Source organism: Mus caroli, unplaced genomic scaffold (assembly GCF_978045245.1).
Source record: "Mus caroli unplaced genomic scaffold, Mus_caroli_1 scaffold_6, whole genome shotgun sequence".
NCBI lineage: Eukaryota > Metazoa > Chordata > Mammalia > Rodentia > Muridae > Mus > Mus caroli.
This window is the reverse complement of record NW_028227261.1, coordinates 113227085-113242542: the sequence shown is the minus strand read 5'-3', so window position 1 is coordinate 113242542 and position 15458 is coordinate 113227085. Positions and strand designations below refer to the sequence as shown.

Genomic DNA, 15458 nt, shown 5'->3' with positions numbered 1-15458 from the left:
AGATGTGGCCTCAATGAAAATAAATAAATAAATAAATAACCACCTCCCACCCAAAAAAACAAAAACCCTAGCCCAGTGGCATTCTAAATTATACTTGTATCATTTTGGGGGGTGGGAAAGGATTGAGCACAGGACAGGGCCTCCCTCATAAATACTAGATGTATACTATACAACATAGCTGGCTATATCAGCTACTTTTGAATCTTAAAGTTAACTTTGCTCTTGCAATCAGAAATGTTATGGCTGGGGCTGACAAGATGGCTCAGTAGGTAAAGGCACTTGCCACCAGGCCTGACAGCCTGAGTTCAATTCCCAGAACTCCTATAGAAGGAAAGAATCAACTTTCATATACGCTGTCTTCTAACCTCTATTCATTCACTTTGACACTCAATGCCCACAAACACACACACACACACACACACACAGAGGCACATGCTTGCTGTGTCAGTACTTGAGACACTGGACAAAATGATTAAGAAGAGTTCCAGGGGCACAGAGCTGGCTTATCAGTTAAGAACATTTGTTGTGGGCTGGTGAGATGGCTCAGTGGGTAAGAGCACCCGACTGCTCTTCCAAAGGTCCAGAGTTCAAATCCCAGCAACCACATGGTGGCTCACAACCATCCGTAACGAGATCTGGTGCCCTCTTCTGGAGTGTCTGAGGACAGCTACAGTGTACTTACATATAATCAATAAATAAATCTTAAAAAAAAAAAAAAAAAAAAAAAAAAAACATTTGTTGTGCAATTGTGAGGACTGGATTTTATTATCCTAGCATACCTTTAACCCAAGATCTGACTGAAGAAGCCTTAAACCCAGCACATCTTAAAACCATCCCTAGGTGCTCTCTGGGTTTGGGCTTCAGTTACAGCAACATGGTTAAATACACCAAGTTGATTGGGACTGTCAAGAAACATGGGATCTGCTATGGTGCCTCCTTCCAGAAAATGGTGAAGAAAATTGAAATTAGCCATCATGCCAAGTACATTTGCTCCTTCTGTGGCACTGTGGTTCCTGCATGAAAACAATGGCAAGCCTGGACCTGCAACAACACTTCTACCATCTTGCCTGCCATCAGAAGACTCAGGGAACTGAAAGACCAGAGAAGTGTTACAGTCTGAGACTTAGCAAGCAATAAATGTGTAAATTAGCACTAAAAAAAGAAAACAAACAAACCAACCAACAAAAAACAAAAAAAGAGGCAGGCAGATTTCTGAGTTTGAGGCCAGCCTGGTCTACAGAGTGAAATCCAGGACAGCCAGGGCTGCACAGAGAAACCCTGTCTGGAAAAACCAAAAGCCACCCCTAGTTCTATTTAAAGCATGGTGATTAACCCATGCCTATATTTCTGGCAAAGTTCAAGGTTATCCTCAGCTACATAGAATTTGAGGGAAGCCTGGGCTACATGAGACTCTACCTCAAACAAATTAAATGCAAATTTCTGGATAATTTTAATCTTTTACATAACCACCCCTAAGCATAAAGAGGAATAATCCACATAGGTCACATCACAATGACAAGTTCATCTATTGAAATATCCAACAGGATGCCAGCACCCACCATTATTTTCCTAGCAGCTTCTCCCCCTCCCCCCACCCCATCTCCCATGTTCCTCTATTCTCTTGTCTTCGCTATGAAATTCTACTATGCTGTCTAAGCTGACATCAAAACCAACTGGTTTGCTTTAGCCCCCTGTTACCAAAGGCCTTCCTTTTATGGACTGCTCCCCTTTGGACTTTTCAGAATCTACATTCTCATATTTTACTTTACCTATTCTGTTTTTTGACTTGTCTTTGTACTCTTAAGTGTTCATAAGACCAGCCGGTTGGCGATGTAGCTCAGTGGGTAGAGTGCCTGTCTAGCATATACCGTAGGTTCAATCCTCATCTCCCTGTAGAACTGGATATTGGTGGCATATCCCTGTAATTCTAAGAGGATCAGAAGTTCAAGGTCACCCTCAGCTAGATTGGGAGGTACCAGGCCAGACTAAATGAAACCCTGCCTCAGAAAAATAAATGAGAAGCTAGAGAGGCAGCTCCGAGGTTAAGAGCACTTGCTCTTCCAGAGGACAATATCCAGAGTGCTGCTCACCAGGATGGAGTGTTCAAAAAGAAAAGCTATCCCTCTCATCTGAGTTTACATGTTTCCGGCTAGAGACACAGCACTGCACCTAATGTACCGAGGTATCGGGCCCTGGTTAATGGAACTGGTTAAGAAGCTAACTCTGATGGTGGTGGTGGTGCACGCCTTTAGTCCTAGCACTCTGGAGGCAGAAGTAGGTGGATCACTGAGGGAGTTCCAGGACAACCAAGGCTACACAGAGAAACCCTGTATTGAAACACTCCTCTCAAAAAAGAAGTAGCCTTGTTGGAGGAGGTGTGTCACTGGGGGTGGGCTTAGAAGCCCAGTCTTTCTCTCTCTTCCTGAAACTTGGGATCAAATGTGAGCTCTCAGCTACTTTGCCAGAAAAGATTTTCCTTACAGAGATGTCCTGTATTAACTGGATATTCTTAAGGCTAAAGGCCCCAGGGAATAGAATTGCACTGCTTTGTTTTGTTTTGTTTTCTGAGACAGGGTTTCTCTGTGTAGCCCTGGCTGTCCTGGAACTCACTCTGTATACCAGGCTGGCCTTGAACTCAGAAATCCAGGTCTGGGATTAAAGGCGTTCGTCACCACTGCCCGGCACTGCACTGCTTTTTACATTATAACAGCAAATAACTAACTAGAACATCTCACAAGCCCCAAAAGCTAGTTTAAACATTTATCTTATTTCAAACTGCCTCTCAGTTGTATGAATCACACTCTGTATTCTATTTTGAGGTTAACAACTTTCCTACTCTTAACTTTTTCATTACTCAGAATAAGTTTTGTTTTTACCATAATTATATTACTTTTAGAGTACCCTCTGAAAAATTTTTTAATTTTTATTTTACTTATGATTTTTGTGTGTTCACACCCAACACATATGTCACAGTCAATATGTGGAGGTCAGAGAAAAACATCTGAGAGTCAGCTCTTTTCCTTGTACAGAGGATCTGGGGACTGAACGCAGCCTTTGGCCTTGTACAGCAAGTGCTTTATGCTGTTAGTGCATTTTTATCATGGAGGGGAGCACGCCACTGACAATCCCACCAGCCTGTTCTCTGAATTTAAAGCTATTAGTAGGAATAAGACAAATGATTGTTTTTGAAACCACAAAGCATTGTAAAAATATAAAAAAATTTCTATGGCTTAAATGAAGCAATTCATTTTGGCAGTACAGGGAATTAAACCTAAGGCCTCATACATACAAAATAAGCACTCTACTTCTAACCTATAGCTCTAGCCCTCTACTTATTTTCATAAGCCACTTCATCACCAACATTTGTATTTTCTGTTATAGCTAGGTTTTTTTGAGACAAAGTGACACCGTGTAGCCCAGGCTAGGTGAACTTAAGATTTTTCTACTTCAGCCTTCTAAGTACTATGTAGCACCATGCTTAACTTTCTTTATATCGCTTAAAATTAAGCTTCAGCCAGCGTGGTAGCCACACCTTTAATCCCAGCACTGGGGAGGCAGAGGCAGGCGGATTTCTGAGTTTGAGGCCGGCCTGGTCTATAGAGTGAGTTCCAGGACAGCCAGGGCTATACAGAGAAACCCTGTCTCAAAAAAAATAAAATAAAATAAATAAGCTTCAAGGACTGGTCAGGTGGCTTAGCAAGTTTGAAGTTCTGAGTTCAGTCGCCAGGATCCATATAGTGTAAAAGATCCCTATAGTATAAAACCAACTTCAAATCTCTGCTCTGCACATAAATGCCATGGTACATGCACTCGAGCACACACATCCACTTGAGCACAGCGACACCCCCCCCACACACACACACACATGCCCACACACACCCACACACACATCACTCATACCATTCACCCTTTCCCCCCTGATTCACTAAGAAGGGAGGCAGGGAGGGAGGAAAGGAGCAGAGACTTCCCAAAAGGAACTTCCCAAAGTAATCACCAGAACCCTTAAAATCTTTACCACTTCTAAACTGAAAATAAAGGGCATGGAAGCCAGATTCTGAGGAAGTATCTTCAGCTAGCACAGCAAAACAAAAGTCCACCTTCTTTTGTCAACAGAACCTTGTGTAGTAAATAGATGTGCGCCTGCGCTTGCACCCAGCTGCTCGACCCTAGGAACTGCATTTACACTTGTTTTCCATCAGCTCCACTCCTCCGGAACAGGTTCCAAGAGAATTCTTAGAATAGAAACAGACAAGAGCAGAAACTTCTAAAAATAACCTGTCAGAAACTCTTCCATATCTCGGGTTCTTGAGCTACAGAAAGCATGCAGTTACTCCTCTCTATCAACTGAAATTTCAAAACATAAGTGAAAAACAAAATAGAAAAAAAAAAAAAAATCAAACAAAAACCCAATCAAATTTCTAATATTCATAATAAGCTATAAGATATGGTTCAGTGGTAGATTTTAACCTAGAATTGCTGATAAAAACAAAAATGGGAACTTTCTCCCACTACTTAAGGTATAGACGGTCTGTATTTGTGATAGGACAGTGCCATTGGCACATGGCTGGCAGTCAGATCTGCCTGAGACAAGGAGCTCTCTCCTCCACCTGGGTTTTAGAGGTCAAACTCAGGACATCAAGTTTTGACACAAGGGATTTCACCTGCTAAACCATCCCACTAGAGAAAGTTTAAACTGTTACTGTGTTCCTTTGCATGGAGCAACTACTTCCAAGGGACCCCAGGTAAAGCTTTCCTTGCCTAGGATTTAAGAGGCTCTGGGTTCAATCGCGGCTTGGCATGGTGGGAGGAAGGAGATAGGATATCTCAGTTTAGAATGAGCTAAAATTCTCAACAGCCACCAACATCTCTCAAATTCATACAAACAAATTCATCATGGAGACACCAAATTTTAGGCAAAAATAGCTTAAAGCTGTTCTATAGTAATTATATATCCTATAACAATGGTTCTCAACCAGTGAGTTGCAACCCAGCATCAACTTCTGGCCTCTGTAAGCTCACAAACAAGGGAGAATGCCTATAGAGACATTTTGGGTAAGGATGATCCTAGGCACACATTCATCCCCACAATTCTAAAACAAATAAGTAATGGTGACCAGTAAACATCTACTGTCTTACTATGTGACAGATACTACTTTAAGATCTCAGATACTCTGGTACTTGCTATGCAGAGGATACCCTCACGGAATGACTGTCCTCCAGTCTCAGCCTCTAAAGTACCAAGAGTGCACACCAAGAGTGCCTGACCTTTAAGAGCTTTAGAGGGCCGGGCGTGGTGGCGCACGCCTTTAATCCCAGCACTCCGGAGGCAGAGGCAGGCGGATTTCTGAGTTCGAGGCCAGCCTGGTCTACAAAGTGAGTTCCAGGACAGTCAGGGCTACACAGAGAAACCCTGTCTTGAAAAACCAAAGAGCTTTAGAGGATTAAACTTTCCAGCACTCACAAGTACATATTGCTCCCATTTTACAGAGTCACCGTTTGTTAAGTGACAACATAAAGGATTCAAATCCATCTGGTCCCTAGTCCGTGTTCTTAAGCACTACACCATATTCAAACGTTCAATTATAAAAATACAATAGTCTCCAACTTGGCTTCCCTCTACGAGGCAATTACTGTTGACATCATCTGAATGCCTTATCCCTAACCAAAAGTATCTAGTCTGGGCCAGAAACCCACTACGCTCCACAGCCTTTCTTTTTCTTTCTTTCTTTTTTTTTTTTAAGATTTATTATTATATCTAATTACACTATAGCTGTCTTTAGACACTCCAGAAGAGGGCATCAGATCTCATTACAGTTGGTTGTGAGCCATCATGTAGTGGCTGGGAACTGAACTCAGAACCTCTGGAAGAGGAGTCAGTGCTCTTAACCTCTGAGCCATCTCTCCAGCCCTCCACAGCCTTTCAAATACCCAGCAACGACTTCCTACATTTTTGTACTCTTGTGACTAGCTGTGTTTTATTACTTTCATTTCATTTCCAATCTGCATTCTTGCTTTTTCTATCAGAATCCACTCTTCTCAATCTTTTTCTTGCAGATGAGATCAACTTAGTAAAGACTCTCTACTGGTTTATAAAGTCTGGGACAGACAGCAAGAAGAAATCACCACTGCCAATCTGGGAGAGAACAAGGCAAGGGGGGTGCCAAACACTCAGTTATGAGGCTCAACAGCTAGTGCTGGAATGCCAGGAGCTGAGCAAGCTGATACTTTTATTCTCCACAGCTGCAGAGGGCAGGGTCAGGCCGCCAGCAGCTGGTGGACAAAGATGGCCTCCCTACACCCACACAGTATTATCAGTTGGGCTGTGCTGAGTGCCCATGGAAAAGGAATGGTCCTGGTCAACTCTTTTTTTTTTTTTTTTTTTTTTTTTTCTTTCCGAGACAGGGTTTCTCTGTGTAGTCCTGGCTGTCCTGGAGCTCACTTTGTAGACCAGGCTGGCCTCGAACTCAGAAATCCGCCTGCCTCTGCCTCCCGAGTGCTGGGATTAAAGGCGTGCGCCACCACGCCCGGCTCTGGTCAACTCTTGAACATTTGAAGATATCAGATTTTCCTTGGTACAGTCCACATTCTCTCCAGCTACCAAAGGTCAGAGCAGGAGAAGCATGGCAAGCCTGTGACTTCTTCCATACATGCGTCCCACTCCTATCCAGAGTTCTCAGCTCTGAACCTCAGTTTTTAATTATTATTATTTTATTGCTCCAGTCTTTCATGGTGCTAGGGATCAAATCCAGGACATCAGATATGCTAGGCAACCATTCTATACCACTGAGCCACATAGCCCAGCCTTTAAACCCTCTCTAACCTAGCAGCTATCAAGAATTTTTTGACCTCCAATCCCCCTTGAAAGGCTGCTCATTATTCATAACTAATCTTTACCATTTTTTCTCACAGACCTGTCTCAAACAAAAAAGCCCACATTACACACAGCATGCATCAAGTATAATATAGTGTTCCTCCTGCATGCATGAAGGACACTGAAGCCTGGGTTCAAGTCCCAGCATGCACACACCCAATCCCAAAATTACCTTGTGCTTTATATTCATTCAGACAAGCACTTCTCAAATAATACCCAGATGATACTGTCATTAGGAATATATTATACTATGCTGGGCACAGCAGCCTGCGCTTAAATTCACATCCTCCCTTGGGAAGATGAAATAGGATAATTGCCAAGAAAACAATGGCAAATCCCACCATTTTGATCCCAGCATTTGGGGAGAGGGAGTCTGCAGTTTGAAGCCAGTCTGGTCTACAAAGCATGTTCCAGAACAGTTGTTATACAGAGAAACTCTTAAAAAAACAAACAATAGAATATGAAGTCACTCTGAGCTACACATTAAGTTTCAGGCCAGCCTCTACTTCAGACCCTATCTTCAACAAGCAAACTAGGCAGAGCGAGTCAGGTGTAGTGACTGTCTATAAACCCATGCCTCTAAGTCTTGGGGCCTTGAGACAAAAGGATCACAAGTGTGAAGACAGATTGTTATATGTAGGCCAATCACAGTCACAAAAGATCCATTCTCAGAACAAATAAACAGCTTAGTGACTACATAGCCAAGGCTCTTTGCATCACAGTGATGGCTGCACATAAATAAACTAAAGGCCAAGTAGCATCACAGGAATGTTGGAGCTTGAGTGAGAGCTCAGTAGTTAAAAGAACTTACTATTCTTTCTTCTAGAGGACAAAGTTCAGTTCCCAGTACATAATAAAGACAGTTGACAACCACCCGTGTCTCCTGCTCTAAGGGATCTGACATCTTCTTATTACCTCTGCAGGCACCAGCATACAAAGATACACCCCGTCACAAAAACAAATCTTAAAATATATAGCACATCATTCACCCTGTTAATCTGAGTAATCAGTATTATGGATATGAAAGCAAACTTCAAAGGAATCCTAGCATTCAAGAGACTTACTTTGAAAGCAAGAAGATAAGAAGCTCCAGGCTCACCTGGGCTACACAGTTAGACCTATCTCAAAATGGCTCAATGACTAAAGGCACTTGCCACCAAGCCTGACAACCAAGTCCAGTCACTGGGACACACATGGTTCTCTCTGATTTCTACAAGTACGCCACGGTGCATGCAAGCACTCACTCATAGAAGCACACACTCATGGAAGCATACCCCCCCCCCAATGCACTAAATTTTTCAATCCATCAATCAATGCTTGTCTTATAATGTAGTCTTGGCTGGTTTGGAACTCCAAATGTAAACTAGGCTAACCTTTTTTAGTTCATAGAAATCCACCGGCCTCTACTTCCCAAGTACTGTGATGTAAAGGCCTGTACTACCATGCTGGGCCCAAAATTTTTGGTCACATCCTTTTTCTATTGCCAAGCATGGTGATACATGCCACCTTCTATCCTAGCCTGAAGAGACAGAGGCAGGGGGCCTCCAAGAGTTTAAGGCCAGCCTGGTGTACATATTGAGTTCCAGGACAGCCAGGACCCTAGAACTCCATTTGAGATTTTGTCTCAAATGGACAGATGGATGGATGCAGTATTTTCCTTCCTTAACAATAGGATGTTACAAACACTAATTTTAAACAGGGCATGGTGGCACATGCCTTTAATTCCAGCTCTTGGAAGGCAGAGGCAGGTGAATCTTTTGAGTTTGAGACCAGCCTGGTTTACAGAGCAACCCTGTCTGAAAAACCAACCACACACTAACTCTCCTGACTCACCAGTTCCTCTAACTGTGTAGTGAGTAACCAAGAACACACTGCCAAGCCTGTCTGAAGACGTATCTAAGGACTTGCTTTCCTGACATAAGTTTATCACATCTTTGTTTTCTTTTCCTTGGCTGAATTCTCAAAGTGGCAGAAGTTATGTCTGCATAACTTCTGGGCAGCATAAGATGGCTACTTTCCAAAACCAAAATTCCAAAGCCAAGGGCAATGCAACTCTTCAAATGGTCTTCCTGTCACGCATTTATCTCTTAGACATTTTTACTGTTTTAAATCAATGATTCACAGACCTTTTTTTTTAAGTACGAAGGGTATTTTTAACCCTATCATTACAGAGCAAGCCTTCACTCTAAAGACCTTAGTTTGAGTTTCACCAAGTTCCAGAATGGATTCCCCTGATAATTAAGAAGCTATCTTCCTGTCTGCAAGCATCCACTAGCATAAGCATACATTGTCTCATTCCCCTAAAGACAAGAGTAAAAGAAGGAGATAAAATTTTTGGTCCCATCCTTTTTCAATATAAATTCTTTCCTTTTTAAAAAAAGATATATTTATTATGTATACAGTATTCCGCCTATGTGTATGCCTGCACACCAGAAGGCACCAGATCTCATTATAGGTGGTTATGGGCCACCATGTGGTTGCTGGGAACTCAGGACCTCCGGAAGAGCAGACAGTGCTCTTAACCTCTGAGCCATCTCTCCAGTCCATTAATTCTTTCTCAAATACAGTATTGCCAAACATGCTACCTTCAATCCTAACCTGAAGAGGCAGAAATATGCTTGCCCTGCTGAGCACTGTGCTACACACATAATCCCAGCATTTGCATTTAAGGCCATCCTAGTGTACACAGTGAGTTCCAGGATAGCAAGGGTACAAGAGACTGAGGTAATGGTCTGGACTAAGTAATATATGACCAATATTTAATCCTCAGAACCCATTTACAAAAAATCAGGGTCTGTATGCTAGCCTGCCAGTCTAACTAAATCTGAGTATTCCAAGTACAGTGACAAACCCTGTTTTTAAAAGGGTCCGCTGAGCCTTGTAATGTAATGATAGGGTTAAAAATACCCTTCTTACTTTAAAAAAAAGGTCTGTGAATCATTGATTTAAAACAGTAAAGATGTCTAAGAAATAAATGCATGACAGGAAGACCAATTGAAGAGTTGCATGGGGAGTGGGGGATCCAGCGGTGGTGGTGCACACCTTTGATCCCACCATTCACGAGGCCAGAGGCAGGCAGATCTTTAAGTTCCAGGTAAGCCTGGTCTACAGAGTGAGTTCCAGGACAGCCATGGCTACACAGAGAAACCCTGTCTCAAAACGTGGGCTGGTGGCGCATGCCTTTAATCCCAGCACTCGGGAGGCAGAGGCAGGCGGATTTCTGAGTTCGAGGCCAGCCTGGTCTACAAAGTGAGTGCCAGGACAGCCAGGGCTACACAGAGAAACCCTGTCTCAAAAAACCAAAAAAAAAAAAAAAAAAGTATTTATTTACTATTTACTTTATGTATAAGTATGCTGTTGCTGTCTTCAGACACACCAGAAGAGGGCATTGGATTCCATTACAGATGGTAGTGAACCAAGTGGTTGCAGGGAATTGAACTCAGGACCTCTGGAAAAGGACCCAGTACTCTTAACTGTTGAGCCATCTCTCCAACCCAAGCTACAATTTTTTTTAAAAGCATATTGCTTTCATTCTATTAGCATCTTTATTACTATTTTACTGTACCAATTTTCTCTTTTTGTCTTTTGTTTTTTCAAGATGGGGTTTCTTTGTGTGTAGCCCTGGCTGTCCTGGAACTTGATCTGTATACCAGGCTGGCCTGGAACTCACAGTTTCCACCTGTCTCTGTCTCCTGAGTGTATGGATTAAAGGTGTGGGCCACAACCACCATAGGACCATCACCTTTTTTTTTTTTTAAATGTCAATTACCTAAAAAATGTGCCAATCAAGTGATATGATCCATTTAAACACTAACACACTGGCTACTTATACACCTACCAGGGAGGGCTCTCACTTAACACCAAAACGCAGAATCCCTTAAATAAGGGACCTCCCACTGTGTACTGAAAAAAGTATCCCCTGGTGGTAATTATAAATACCTGTTAAGAACTGGAGAGATGGCACTGACTGCTCTTCCAAAGGTCCTGAGTTCAATTCCCAGCAACCACATAGTGGCTCACAACCATCCTTAATGAGATCTGATGCCCTCTTCTGGGGTGTCTGAAGACAGCTACAGTGTACTTACTTATAATAAATACATACATCTTTAAAAACAAACAAACAGGGGCTGGAGAGATGGCTCAGCAGTTAAGAGCAGCCGACTGCTCTTCTGAAGGTCCTGAGTTCAATTCCCAGCAACCACATGGTGGCTCACAACCATCTCTAATGGATCTGATGCCCTCTTCTGGTGTGTCTGAAGACAGCTACAGTGTTCTCACATACATAAAATAAATAATTAAAAAATTAATTAATCCCTGTTAAGCTGCGGTCTCCTCAAAAAGAAAGCTCTGTAAAGTTTTTCCTTCAATCACTACTGGAAAAATGTTCAATGTCCTAAGCAATGACTACGTAAGCTCTTTCCCTAAGGAACACACTCATGGTCACCATTCTTCTCTAACCACCTGCTTCACCTTTGACCTGGTTTCCACCACTTTATCACGCCTACAGAAGAAATGCTACCCCAGGTCAGGATTCTGTCAGCAGTCTTCCCTCTTGCTCTCTTTCATCTGTCTCTACTGCTCAATATAACTTCAGACATCCTTCCCTTGTCTTTTCAGATAGAGAACCCATCCTTGCTTCCCTTTGTTCTCAGCACTATTCAGTTCTTATTCCTGAAATACATGAGTCAGTCCTTTGGTATCTCCATCCCCCTTGCCACAAAGTGTGCTCTGCTAGCACCTGCAGTTACCTGGGGGACAGCCAGCTCAGGGTAAATCGAGAGCTTAATATGGCAAGGCTCTGGAGGGTCAGAGCACCAGCAGTTGAAAAGCTGGGGGGATAGCCCATTTGAGAAAATGAAATGCTCAATGTATGTGGTTAACTACTTCAGAGGGCAGAAGGCTTCATGTGGATTCAAAAGCTACTAAAATTAGAATGAAAAAAGTTAAAAGAAAAAGCAACTTATTGTATTTAATCTCAGAACTCAAGTGCAACCAATTCTAAATTCCTCTCCATATAGAATAAATACAAAAGCAAAAATAGATGTGAAAAGTCTAGTGGAACAGAACAAAGACACCACCACCTCTATACCCCACCCCTATTCCTTTTCTAGAATCAAGACACAGCCTTTTACACTACAAAGGGATTAAATTTCCTTTCCATTGCTTACTTTGATTTATCACCTAGCACCTGGCTGTACTTCCAGATACACACGTTTCAGACAGGCAAGGTACTAACATAATATGATTAAGAGTACAAGTCAGAAGTCAGATAGACCTGGAATGTACTCATTTTAAGATTAAGAAACCTTGTTCAAATACTGTTTCCCAAGCCTGTGGGCAACCTAAAAAAAGCAACTGGACTTTTAATGTTTGACTATAATTAGTAATAATTACAGAATGCATGCTTATCAGTTCAACTTGCTTATCTCACAAAATTTATTTTAAAAACTTGAATAATTTTACTAGGGTATGTTCAAAACATAAAGTTCACTTTAAGTATGTAATTAAATGACTTTTAGTGTATTTGCTAAAAAGCTTTGCAACTATCACTACAATTTAACAAATAAAACCTCCCTGTCCCACGCCCTGCCTGACCATTAGAGTAGCCACCTTGGTTTAGACACATCTTGTTCTGCTAGCTCTATCACATTACCATCTTCTGCGGTAATAAAAGAGTAAATGGCCATTTAACTGACAAGGCTTTTGACTCACGTGATACCTGGGTTACCCTAGTATGCAGGGATATTTTCCAAGCACTACTGTTCTAAAGAGGGATCTGTGCTAGGAACAGAATGGAGGAAGATGTAGGCAAACACTACCACAGTGCTCCATCACCTCCAGCCTCGTGTTACTTTCTTTAAGAAAAGGTATGTGGGGCTGGTGAAATGGCTCAGTGGGTAAGAGCACCCGACTGCTCTTCCGAAGGTCCAGAGTTCAAATCCCAGCAACCACATGGCGGCTCACAACCATCCGTAATGAGATCTGGCGCCCTCTTCTGGAGTGTCTGAAGACAGCTACAGTGTACTTACATATAATAAATAAATCTTTAAAAAAAAAAAAAGGAAAAGGTATGTGTAGCCCGGACTGTCCTGGAACTCCTTGTGATCTCATGCCTCTACAGCCTCTCAAAATTTAAGATGAAAATACATTTAAAAACAAAAACAACCTTGTCTAAAACAGGCAGAGTGGAGCATGTCTTTTCTCAGCACTTCAGAAGAGGAACCTCTGTAAATCAAGGCCAGTCTGGTATACAAGAATCCCAGGCCAGCTAGGAGTGCATCGCGATTGTTTTTCTAGGGGGAGGGGGGAGGAGAGCACACACACTGGCGTGATGATGTGTGTGTGTGTATGTGTGTGTGTGTTGCAGTTTCCAGCACCCACATAAGGTAGCTCACAACTGCCTATAACTCCACTGCCCTCAGACATGAACACGAGAGGTAACCCACACATGAGGTCTCTGGTGCGCACAGACACACAAACATGTACACATAAATTAAAAAATTAAAACTTTTTTAAAATGTGCAAACAGAAATACAAGATATTACTGAATTGTGTATATACAACAGAACTGTAATCTAGAAAGATTCTAGAAATAAGTTAATAAATAACCCAAGTAGGAAACTAAGCTTTAGTAAAGGTCCAGAGCCCTGGCTCTCAACTTTCCTAATGCTGCCTACCCCTTAATCCAGTTCCTCACGTTGCAGTGACTACTAACCATAAAACTATTTTTGTTGCTATTTCATATCTAATTTCACTACTGTTATGAATAGTAATATAAATCTCTCTTTTCCAATGGTCTGAGGTAACCCTGAGAAAGGGTCTTTGACAACTCCCCCAAAGGGGACACAATTCCCAGGTTGAGAACAATTGCTCTAAATCCTGACGAAATCCACTATCCCCAGGATTGGGAGCACTCCTGTGTTCCTACACTTATGAGACGGGCAGGAGCACCACAAATAACAGACCTGAATGAACCTCCTGCCTTCAGCTCTTGTCGAAGTACAGACATAGTTCAGAGCCATTCATCCTTGACAGCTATCTGGAAGGGGGAAAAAAACAGACACAGTGGCCCAGGAATTTAATCCAAGCATTTAGGAAGTAGAAGGTAGAAGGACCACAGAAACTCTGAAGCCAGCCAGAGTTATATACTAAAATCCAGCCTCAAAATAAATAAAAGAATGAAAGCCAAGAATGACCTTTGATCCCAGCACTCAGGAGGTGGAGGCAAAAGATCTGGCCAGCCTGGTCTATATATGCTCTAGGACAGCATGGACTATATAAAGAAACTGTCTCAACAACAACAACAACATTACAAAATACAAAAACCAAAAATCCAAGGGCCACACACAGACATCTCTGGCCAGAGACCTAGCTTAACAGTTGAGAGAGGATCTGCACCTCTGTCAGGCAGCTCACACCTGCCTCCAGCTCCAACGCCTAGCTCTTCTCACAGGTGCACACATGTATTCGCATACCCACATACATATACACACATAAACAAATAAACACATTTAAAAAAACAAACAGGAGAGAAGTTGGATAGCTCAGAATTGCTGGATAGTACTTCCTCTGTTAATTCCACTTTCTTCCCCATTTCCTTTGCAGCCCCCACCTCCTTTTCTTCCTTTACCTCCTATACAAAGACATTCCAAACAGTCACTGAACCAATCTGAGAATGCTGACGACCCCAGCCTAACTGAAATATGGTTAAGATTGTAATTGTCAGGGCTGGAGAGATGGCTCAGTAGTTAAGAACACTGGCTGCTCTTCCAGAGGTTCAGTTCTCACTGACCACATACATGGTGGCTCACAACCATCTGTAATAAGATCTGACGCCCTCTTCTGGTGTGTCTGAAGAGAGTGACAGTGTACTCATATAAATAAAATAAATAAAAAAATACTCTCGCTGGGCAGTGGTAGAGCACATCTTTAAAAATCCCAGCACTTGGGAGGCAGAGGCAGGCGAATTTCTGAGTTTGAGGCCAGCCTGGTCTACAGAGTGAGTTCCAGGAATTCCAGAGCTATACAGAGAAACCCTGTTTAAGAAAATATATCGGGGCTGGTGAGATGGCTCAGTGGGTAAGAGCACCCGGCTGCTCTTCCAAAGGTCCAGAGATCAAATCCCAGCAAGCACATGGTGGCTCACAACCATCCGTAACGAGATCTGACTCCCTCTTCTGGTGTATCTGAAGACAGCTACAGTGTACTTACATGTAATCAATAAATAAATCTTTAAAAAAAAAAAAAAGAAAATATATCTATTCATATATTCTTGAGGCTGGCAAGACTGCTCAGCATTAAGAGCACAGATACAGCCGGGCGTGGTGGCGCACGCCTTTAATCCCAGCACTCGGGAGGCAGAGGCAGGTGGATTTCTGAGTTCGAGGCCAGCCTGGGCTACAGAGTGAGTTCCAGGACAGCCACGACTACACAGAGAAACCCTGTCTCGAAAAAAAAAATAAATAAATAAAAAAAAATAAAAAAAAAAAAAAGAGCACAGATACTTTTGCAGAAGACCTGTGTTCAATTCCCAGCACTAGCATGGTGGCTCACAACCACCTATAACTCCAGTACTACTGGATCAGAT

General features: G+C 42.4%; 1 protein-coding gene and 1 pseudogene across 3 annotated transcripts in view; one reads left to right on the top strand and one right to left on the bottom strand.

The window, feature by feature from the left end:
* The window catches only part of Ubap2 (ubiquitin associated protein 2), an 82440-nt gene that overhangs the window by 60518 nt on the left and 6464 nt on the right, over nt 1–15458 (bottom strand). The gene's annotated exons all lie outside the window — the stretch shown is intronic.
* On the top strand, nt 875–1314 carry LOC110292501 (large ribosomal subunit protein eL43 pseudogene; annotated as a pseudogene).